This window comes from Mytilus edulis, unplaced genomic scaffold (genome assembly GCF_963676685.1).
Source record: "Mytilus edulis unplaced genomic scaffold, xbMytEdul2.2 SCAFFOLD_1395, whole genome shotgun sequence".
Lineage (NCBI taxonomy): Eukaryota > Metazoa > Mollusca > Bivalvia > Mytilida > Mytilidae > Mytilus > Mytilus edulis.
The window spans coordinates 13,169-24,982 of NW_027267856.1; the positions used below are offsets into that span (position 1 = coordinate 13,169).

The following is an 11,814-nucleotide window of genomic DNA, read 5'->3' on the forward strand; positions in this document are numbered from 1 at the left end:
TTTTTCTGAAAAAGGGGGGCCCGGGCCCCCTGGGCCCCTAAATCCGCCTCTGACAGTGTGTTCCATGGTATATTAACTTGACCTCAAAATATAATTTTCAATTGACCTTGCTTCTGAATATGTGGAATGTAGAGGTATTGTCATACGATGGTGAGTCTAGTGGCACGAGAAACTTCATTTGAGCTTAACCTTTGCCCTTATGTACAACTTGTATATTGTGTTTGAATAAAATTGAGAATTACCTGATTGGCACTCATACCGCATCTTCTTATATCTATATTAGATATATAGATATATTTGTTAGTATTGTGTACCACGAAGTATGTTTTTTTTATAGTAAGTTAATTTTCATTTTCTGGAGTTTGAACTAGTACGCATTTTGTTAATGGGCCATCTGAGGCCCGCCTCTGGGCGAAGGATTTTCTCGCTTTGTTGAACACCCATTGGTGGCCTTCGACTGCTTTCTGCTCTTTTGTAATGTTACTGTCTCTTTTACACATTCCACATTTCTATTCTCAATTTTGAAGAATGTTTGGTTCAAATGAAAACTAAATCCTTTAATTTCCGTGAAAAATTAGAGAGAACATTTACTGCTTCATCAGTGGCACCATGTGCTGCCAGTTGTGATAGATAATGCAAATGTTTCAATCATTTTACCTTAGATTTTATTTCATGGACATGTAGGTATGGATAGGCTGTTACATCTTAAACATGCACACAGAAGATATATCATTTCCATTCTCAATTTTATATCAATAAAATGAACTCAGTGCAAAGCACCTTTAAAGTACACTTAGACAGAGAGCTCAATCTAGTTGAACACTTTGTTATGCTGGTCACATGTACTTGAACCATCACTGTCTGTTACCAAACTACACCGAGATCCTGAAAAAAAATATGCAAGTTAATTCCATTAGAAGTAGAATTCAATGGAAGTTAATAAGCTTTCACTGAAATAAATGTAGAATATGTATATTTGCCACAGATGCCCCTGCTTGTGAAAAAAAAAAACATGAGTTAACTTCCACATATAGATGCTGGATTCACGTAATTTTGACCGTTTTGTGACCATAAGCATTTTGTATAAGATTAAAAAACATTTGGTGAGGCAAACTGAAGTTAAAGAACGGAATCATCAGATTTAGCATTTTTCCTATCTTAAGGCCCCGAGTAGACATTTGAATCATTGGTACTCTTACCACATCTTCTTACAACTAAAAACTCAGAACAGTGACGCCAACCAATATCAAACTTGATGAAGTAATAAGCGTTACATGGTGACCTATAGCTGTTAATTTCTGTGTCATCTGGTCTCTTTTTGAGATTTCTCATTGGCACTCATGCCACATTAGGTGGAGGGTGGGGATTCCGCTAACAAGTTTAACCCCGCCTTTTTCTGTATGTATGTGCCAGTCCCAAGTCAGGAGCCTACATGTAATCCAGTGATTGTCGTTTGTTTGTGTTACATATTTGTTTTTCGTGCATTTTTTGTACACAAATTTTGCCGTTAGTTTTCTCGTTTGAATTGCTTTACATTGTCATTTCGATGTCTTTTATAGCTGACTATGCGGTATTGACTTTGCTCATTGTTGAAGGCCGTATGGTGACCTACAGTTGTTAATTTTTGTGTCATTCGGTCTCGTGTGGCATTCATGCCACATCTTCTTTTTTATATTGTGTAGTATTTGGTTGAGTCAAACTCAAGTTTGGAGAACAGAACCCATTTTTTTTTTTGGGACGTTTAAGATTAACGGACTAGGGTTACACTTTATGCCCCTCCACTATGGCGCCAACACATAAGTTCTGACTAGTGTGCTGGCGATACTCATCCAACTAGTACTGTCATTAATACACACACAATTTTATTATATGAATATTCAATCTTAATTTTGATTTCTTTATTTTTGGCCGAATGGTTATGCATGATCTTCACACGGAGTATCAAATTTGACAAATTTATTGTAAATTTACATTTTTGTTATATTTTATAGGTGATATTTCAACTAATTAAAGCTTACAAACTTAAATTGATCTTCACTTTCTTTTGCATTTGTATTTTAATATTCTGTTTTGAAAAAAAAAAACGATTTGTTACATATACTTCACATGTATTTCTATCAAACCTGACATTATTACAAAGCCAATTAAATAAAATTCAGTCGAACTTGAAAATAAATGTGCAATGAAATATATATCTGCAAGTCGTCAACTGGTCACATATCGTTGGGAAATTGAACAACATATCCTAATTGGGTGGTTTAAAAACTTCTAGAAATATTAACGGAAATAAGGGATGAGTAAAGGAAAAGAAATGAAAACAGAACGACTGAATTAAATAAAAGGATGTTCGATATACTGTATATTTCGGTTTATTCTTAAAAACCTATAAGATGCTTTATTTTTATCTAGTTTCCTAATCAAAACAATTAAAATGAGATAATAAATACCCTGCAGCTTCCTTTACCGTCGATGCTGAAACGTTTAACTGTTTAATGTTATAAAAGAATTTTAGCGTCTTTGACCTACTTTATCTTTTTATTCGGATACTTGCGATTATCTTCTCCAAGTTCAACCGGAACATTAGAATGATCTAGAATAGCACCCAGATGGAACCAAGAAGTTAGGTTGCTATAACCAAACAACCCGGATGTTGAACCAGTTACCATGGTTTCGAACCAAAGAACCCGGATAGAACCAAGGTTCAGAACCAAAAAACCCAGATGGAACCAAGGTTTAGAACCAGAGTGCCCGGATAGAACCTAATTCCATTCGGAATTCTCATTACTTTTTTTTACCTTCAACGTATTTTCCAAATCATTTATTTATTTAGTATATTTATATATAATTTAAAGAGAATTGCCAACAACCAAAGGCTACGTGTGGGTCTCCTCAACATAGATACATACAGATTCACAATTATCAAAGTTTTGAATACAAACATGTTAAACACAAGACAAGACAATATGTACAGGACAAGACATACAAATATAATTTGACTACACACCCATCCATTCACTCGCTCATTCTTACTCACATGCACACGACTTAACACACATGTATGATTCAGTAATATAGAATAGTGATTATGGAAAGACAATTTTTAGCACAATTAGGTCAAATGGAATATGTGTTTCAAACCTTATATATTTTATTACAAGAAAAAAAAGTTAAAGAACAAATAAGTTAAATAGCTATCGAGAAAATCTGTTCGAAGATTTAATAAATCGAAACACACACTCAAACAACTCTAAATTAGTATCATCAGACAAATCATCACTACCTTCTATTAATATTTTGCTCAGATAGTTGGGACATAGATTCCGCAACATTGCTATATTTATATCTGGACAAAGCAGATTCTTAATTCCAAGTATATATAGAAGAGTAATCGATAGTTCGTTTAGCGGGCGCAATGAATTAAATAGTGCTCAGTGCTTTCAATATGGTTACCTGGACAGAAATCGCAAAACCTATTTAATGTAAGATTATATTTATACAAGTGGTCATTAAGAGCACTAAGCCCTAAGCGTAATCTAGTATGAATCTTTTTCTCATAACCATGTCCTCGTGAATATATTTTTTTACTACACAAATTAAGATTCTTCTTTAACAACCTTTTGAAACTCGCCAAAGATGTTGCTGTAATTAGTTCAGCTGACAAACTATTCCAGTCTCTAATCGTAGCTAGAAGAAAAGAATTATAGTATGCTACTGTTCGTTACCTGACGGGTATCAAGTTAGCATGTCGTCTTAAGTTATGGTTTTCAGTATTATGATGGAACAATGGATGAAAATAACAGAGATAATCTGGGACAAGATTATTTTTAATTTTGTACAAGTATGTAAGTCTATGAACTTGACGGCGTGTTTTAAGGAGCTCAAGACCAACCTCTTTCAATAAAGTGACATGTTTTGTGACCCTGATTGCCCCAGTAGATATAATGCAGGCACGTCTCTGTAAATGTTCAATGTTTGCAGAATCGGCGCTAGAGCAGCTATCGAAGATGACATCTGCATAATCTAGCAATGAACGGACAAAAGTTTTATATAATTTTTCAATGCATAATCTAGGTAATATATGTCGCATCCTCAAGATATTGTTCAGTTTACTGTGACTTTTCTTTCAAATATCAGCAATATGATCGGTCCAAGAAAGTTTATCATTCAAGATATTTCTAAATATTTATGCTATGTAACTCTCTTTATATTTACATTATTTAAGATCAATGGAGGGTAACGTGGTATTTGCTTCTTCTTAGAAATAATAAGATACTCAGTTTTTTCTGCATTGAATGTAAAACACCATTGCTGGGCCCATGTGTTCAACGTGACGAGGTCACTGTTCAGAGTTTGAAAACAATCAGAAATGTCACCAATTTGTTTGACAAGGGAAGTATCATCAGCAAACAGTTCGATATTGCTGACAATTCCATCTTTAATATCGTTAACATATATAAGAAAAAGCAGAGGACCGAGTATAGAGCCCTGGGGTACACCAGCATATGTGTTTTGACTCGATGATATCTGACCATTGATTAATAACGACTCTTTGAGTACGACCTAAGAGGTCAGTAAATTGAATTCCTGACGTGAAATTGTCTGAGAACAGCACGTTCACGTATTCCTACCTGCAATATTCTTAAGCCTAGATTCAAATCTCCATTTCTTAGTCTCGGCAATGTAGAGGGGCAACAATTCTTAAAATGTTTCACGAAAAACAATCCTTCCGTAAAATCATTTATGGGTTTCCGGCAATTTTTCGCTTTAAGAAATTCGTGCGACTTCAATAATCCGGTATGTTCAATAACCTCAGATGAGGAGATATTGAATTTTTGTAACCTAAGCATGAATAGTAGTTATATGAGACTCAATCATAATTTGCTAAGAAAAATCACCAAAATGCGTTTCTTATGTCAGTCAGTATACATATAACTTATAATACCTTACTTAAAATTCGGAGATGTATTCCGGTAAAGGGGAGATAATCTAAGTTGAACCATATTCCATTGCCTTCATTTTGCAAAAGTGTTATAAAAACCTTTTATGTGTTTTATCATGTTACTATAATTTGTACTTTTTATCACATATCAGTATTCATTATATATACCGTTTGTTTTCAAATGTTTTTTGTAATATGATTGAGCTTATTTTTGATGTGGCATTATGAACTTACATTCAGTAAGTCATTGAACAACACATTTATGTAAGTATAATTTTGCTTCTCATAAAGTTTATCAAATTTTAAGTTTTCACGTAAATACAATTATTTTAATTGTTTATATGCTTCTTGTCATTTAATGTACATTTATTTTTACATTCTATAATGAATCATGATTGAAATTAGAATGCAGGGGCGGATCCAGCCATTTTAAAAAGGGGGGGGGGGGGTTCCTAACCCAGGACAAAGGGGGGTTTCCAATTACATGTCCCCATTCAAATGCATTGATCGTCCAAACAAAAAAAGGGGGGGTTCCAACCCCCGGAACCCCCCTCTGGATCCGCGCCTGGAATGTTTCTTTAATGAAAGATGTCAATTTGTTAATAATGAAGAAATCTTTAAAATGGGTACCGATGAATGTGTACATCATGCTTTTGTGGCCACAGTGGTCGTGTGGTGTAAATATTAGTAGTATATTTACTGTATAACTATAGCCTGCCAATAGGTTATGAGTTCGATCCCAGCACGTGACAAGTGCGTTCGATTTCAATTAATAGACTAGGATTTCCCGGTCTCCTGTTTAGATCGGTGGTTCTCTCCAAGAACTCCAACATCAGCCACCAATACCACTGGTTTTCACGATATAGTCAAAGGTTATACACCACCAATCAATTCTGCATGATATCTAAATCAGTTGATGTATTAAAATGCATAAACTTCATGGTTTCGGGGGGAGCTAAAGTCAGTAAGATTTAACTTTTAGAAAATAAAAATATGCGACTTACTTTTATTTTTTACCTTTTAAGAGTACGATGAAACCTTTTCATATATATAATGTACTGATATTGTAGTGATAACGATGACGACGAAAACGAAACAAGGTCCATTGCATATATCATTTTAACTTGTCGTTTCCTGTTCACCTGATATTGGAAAATGTTTATATGGCTAAATGAAGTCTAGCAATTTTGACATGTGTATTTCTTTTTTCTGGGTTTCATGTGGACTGAATGCACGTGGTTTAATATTGTGTCTCGTATTCTAGTGTGGCCTTAAATTCCGCATTGCCACAAGGCGATTTTGTTTAGGACTATCTCAAGTAATTAAAACCTGTTTTGGAACTTTTGAGTGTACCCTTTGTCACCAAAGCTACTTGCATGCATACTTAATAATGCACACTTATTCCTTATTTGTGTATGTAAGCCTAACGTTGATTTGATGAATTTAACCCAGTAAACACATTAATAATAGCTGTCGTTTTTATTGTGTCATTATTTTCTTTGGCATGTTTTTTCCATGTCATTCTATTAAAATTACCTTTGTTATTGTCCTGTATCAACATTTTTTAGTGTGTATATTCAACGTCCTCATTACAGCCTTCACTTTTAATTCAAAAGAAATGTTCATCTGAAAAGGAAAAAATAAAAACGTGCAAGTCTCGTTATAAGAAATGACGAGACGACCACAACCACATCCAAGAAAAAACGGGAAATGACTGGTTTGATAAAAGTTCGTTTATAATTAATGACAAATTAAGTATCTTTGCACCTTGTGTGTTCTCAAACAATGTCAGTCAAGAGTTTGTGTCCCGCATGTATTGTCCCTAAAATAAAGTACCTATATACGTTCATATAACACAGGTACACATATCGCATCTTTGAGAAATGCGTAACCCCATAGCGAAATTTCTCCATATTTCGATAGTCGTCTATCTCACTGAAACGCGTTTTTACCCCCTCTCGTAAATCTAACTTATCTACACAATGGTGAATGCAATGCTTATCTTTGTTGTCAGAATTGTTCGTCGTTGCAGAACACAAATACAAAACAAACACTCATACCATATCTTCCTATATCTATCTACTACCTAAAAGTATTTCAACACCCATCAACTTAACCCGAACCTGGTCAATTAAAATAGTTTAAAACCCTTTTAATCTGATACTTGTTAAAACCAAACATTTGAAATATAGACTGAAACCTAAATGTATGGAACTGGGTTGAAACCCTAATGTATGAAACTGGGCTGAAACCTAAATATATAGAATCTATTACAAAAGTTAATGTTTGAAACAAATTTAAACTAATTAAACTTTAGTATGAACCTTTATTAAAATATATCTATAACCGTCGGAACAACATGGTAGTACTAAGATATATCAGCAAACACCAGAGAATGCCAATAGTGAGAGATGTGAAACGCAAAACTTTACCACCAGCCCTGTTTAGAAAAAAATGTACCGAACCAACTGTCTCAACCTTTCTATTCATTGCTTTTAGTCCAAATAATTATGACGTCTTGAAGGCTAATATTATAATAGATATAGGAAAATGTGGTATGAGTGTCAATGAGACAACTCTTCATCCAAGTAACAATTTATAAATGTAAACCATTATACATGTATGTCAAGGTACGGTCTTCAACACGGAGCCTTGGCTCACACCGAACAGGGTCTAAAAAAATACTTGTATAAAACCATTCAAATGGGAAACCAACGTTCTAGTCTATATAAAAACGAGAAACGAGAAACATGTATGAACTACATAAACAGCCGACATCTACTGTACATCATATTCATGACTTAGGACAGGTGCAAACATTTGCAGCAGGATTTAAACGTGTTAATGGTACCAAACCTTCTCCTATAAAATAGGAAAATTCAGAAAAGATACCAGAAAATAAATACATGTAACTATAAAAGAATTATAACATCTTAAACTGTAACACTATCATTAGGGTGTCATTTACTAAAAATTAAAAATGGAAATGAGGAATGTGTAAAAGAGACAACAAACCAACTTTTAAAAAGCAGAAAACAGTCGAAGGCCACCAATGAGTCTACAATACAGCGAGAAAATCCCGCACCCGGAGTCGTGCTTCAGCTGACCCCTTAACAAAATTGTTTACTAACTCAGTGATAATGGATGTCATACTAAACTCCGAATTATATAAAAGAAACTAAAATTTAAAAATCATAAAAACTAACAAAGACCAGAGGCACCTGACTTGGGACAGGCGCGAAAATGCGGCGGGGTCAAACATGTTTTTTCACAATGCGAGATCTCAACAATCCCCCTATACCTCTAGTCAATGTAGGTAAATCAAACACATAAAGCAAAACGCACAGTTGAACTCTTTTTAAAGAATATGAAACAAAACAAACTAAATGACAATGATACATAAATTAACGAAGGACCAATAGCAGTCACTGACATGCCAGCTCCGGACCTCAATTAAACTGATTGAAAAATTGTAAATTCATCATATGAAAATCAAGCACGATTCCTCCCGTTACGGTTTAATATCATACCATCATAAAATATATGAGAAGAACATAGCCCGTATCATGCCAACAACCGGTTATAGAATAAATGTGTTTATGTCCGATGCAAAGACCCTATTGGTGAATCAATATTAAAGCAAACATATGCCATCTTTAATGACCGGACAACAGTATCGTAACAATGTTCCTTCTTAAAACTAGTAAGTTTTTTTCAAGGTTTTGTTAGTTTTTGAGGTGATTGCCGACATTTTTGTGCTTTGTAAAGAAAATTACCATAAAAGATTGGAAGTGAAATACCTGAACGTATAAGATGTCTGCATGAATAATGAATGTTTCCGGTTGCCAATCAAAAGTTACACACAGGCTTGAAATAGAACATAAATCAAAATGAAGATGCTGACATAATGACATCCTTCAGTTTTTTGTTTAAGAGTTTAAACTTGTTAAATGTGGAAAAACGAATTCAATATCAAAAGGCAAATTGAATACTTGTATTTAAATCATTACATGATAATTATCTTAACTATTCACAAGAAAAAACTTTCATTTGACTGGTAGCCAAAATTAAAATTTACGTTCAGCTGATAAAAAAACTATTATACCTTCCAAAGCCAAAAACAACTTTTTGAAGAAAGCAAGTACATAATCTGGTTCTCAAATATGGAACAGTTTACGAAATGAAATAAAGATGAGTAATTCACTTGTATCTTTTACACAAAATGTTACATGTTTTTTTTTTCTTACATAGAAAAGGAATGAACTCACATCTTCTACATAAGTCATTTTCCCGCGCAATAAGTTTAATCAACATTTTGATATTTCAAACAGGGTCAGTAAAGACTGATTAAACGATGTATTTGTTTCTACTTTTGTAAAGTTTAACAAACTATATTAAATGGCACACAACGTTTACTTTAAATTTTGGTTACCAGAAAGAAAATGCACTCAAAATCAGTTTATTAGAGTTTCACATGAATGTCGTGTGAACCTCACGTAAATTGCACGTAAAATTCATATGAATTTTTTCCGCGTGAAAATCACATGTTTTCTTACGTGAAATTCACGTGAATTTATAAAATTAAGTAATTAAAATAACTTCCAAATTTGCATGTAAAGCTCACGTGAGATTCTTGTGAATCTCAATTCACTTGAAAGTTGCAAGAACATTTTCACGTGAATTTCATGTATTATTAAGCTCGTTTTAGGTAAATTCCACGTGAAATTTTTCCCCTGAATATCATGCGAGCAAACTTTTCCTGTGTATATCAATCAAAATCAAAAAGTATATTTTAACAAATTGATATAATTTATATCGTAGAAGTTAATTAATTGTGTTATCATCCACCATTTTCATTTTGTAAAATACCAGAAGGTAACCAAACATTTAAGAACTGATATTATTCCCTGTAATTATTGTCTGTAATAATTGCTTATTTATTGAACAGTAGACTCGGAGTCATTTTAAAAAAAACTTCTTCTCCATTTGCCTTTTTTTCAAAACTTGGGAGGTGGTCAACTCAGTGGCGGATCCAGGGGGGTGCGGGGGTTGCACACCCCCTTTTTTGGACGATCAATGCATTTGAATGGGGGACATGTGGTTTGACCACCCCACCCCCCCCCCCCTTCCCCTTTATTCTGGGTTGGGACCCCCCCTTTTTAAAATGGCTGGATCCGCCCCTCCAACTTGATTTCATACTTTTAAATTGTGCTTATATCTTCAGCGCACATCAAATTTTGTTTGAAAACATAATATGACGACATTGCCATACGTTGGAGAAACCTCGATTTAATAAGCTTGGAATATGTATTCATTTTGAGAAAGTGATAAATGTCATTGTTTATGGAGGCGTCAACATTGGCTGCCGATTCAGAATGGAATTTTGTTATGAGGTCAGATTGAACTCCGATATAAGGAAACACACGTCGATCATAGTGCAACAATGCAAATGTCATAATATATTTATTCATTAATAAATTGCTTAATTGTTTTAACATGCATTTATTTGCATAATTTTATTTATCATTTATTTTATACCTTTTCATCAGTCATTGCCTTCTTTGTTGCATGTAATCAAACATGTAAATGTTGTGCAAATGTTGTGCATGACATTAATTAGACACCTATTACAAAAATGTATCCTCTATTAAGCTTGATTTAAGTGTGATGTGACGTAAATTACTTTATTTGAAATCAAATTGATTTTTTCCTAATATATATTGTATGATATACATATACATATACGGAAGATTCTTTCTATATGGCGAAAGAAAGCATATTACTTTCTTTACTGTCGTAAAATGTTGTGGTTTTTTTTTCTAAATCCAAAATAACATTAAAAATATTTTGTGTGGGAAAATAACGACGATATCCGTAACCTATATATTATCCTGATTTAGAGTAATTTCTCGCAATTTGATTGGCTGATATTGTCCTAATAAATTTCAGTACAATATTTTATCACGTCAATTGGAAATTATCTCCCTTATTTATTACGTCAATTGGAATTATCTCCATTATACCATTGACCTAATAAAAAAAAAACCAAAAAAAAAACCAATTGAGTTGCTTTGTAGTCATAATATTTTTTATTTTTCACATTTTTTGATTTAATATCTAAAATATATTTATTGATATTGTCCTAACATTGAATTTTAATATAATAATATGTAATATAACAAAATCAGGATAAATTCGTTACACAGGGTCCAATTGTCCTAATACGGAATTTATCGGGGTCAATACAATTCATATCGAGTTTGGCTTCGCCTCATCCGATATGAATTTTATTGACCCGATAAATTCTCGTATTAGGACAATTGCATAATGTGTAACTAATATTCTACCTCTGCATCGAGTGTGATACGATATTTATCCACTCTCGACAGTTAAATTTTCAAATTTAAAACGCGAGGCTCATGTAAATTGGCATGAACGTACACCATGCAACGAGTATACAACTGAAGGATTCGCCCCTGAAAACATACACTAGAAAACCTTAGTTGTTCCGTTTGGAAGTGCCTTTGCAAGAAACGTGTGAGGCCGAATATTTTCACAAATAAAAGACAGGTTATTTCAAATGACTTTAAAGTGTGGTATCTATCCTGAAACATAACAAAACTTATAATATTCCGTCAATACATTTAATTTTACTTGTAAACATATACTATTATCCTATTATACTTAAGATTCCCAAATTAATGTTTTTTTTATATAGAAATTAAGACTTTGACCTTGAGATACGCCATACCTTCACTTAACGATTGTACGAAAATGAGGTGCATCGGACAATCAAAAAGAATACGAAAAGCAAAACATGATATGGTAATATGTATACTTTGCTTTTCAAAAGGAATATCTTCATAAAACAAACA

At 33.4% G+C, this 11,814-nt stretch overlaps 1 long non-coding RNA gene across 1 annotated transcript; it reads right to left on the reverse strand.

The window, feature by feature from the left end:
• Positions 1-749: 749 nt before the first annotated feature.
• On the reverse strand, positions 750-8,973 carry LOC139506102 (uncharacterized). The gene is made up of 3 exons (XR_011659912.1): positions 8,740-8,973; positions 6,476-6,565; positions 750-885 (listed from the first exon to the last, which is right to left on the reverse strand). It is a non-coding gene; the product is annotated as an uncharacterized lncRNA (long non-coding RNA).
• Positions 8,974-11,814: the final 2,841 nt, after the last annotated feature.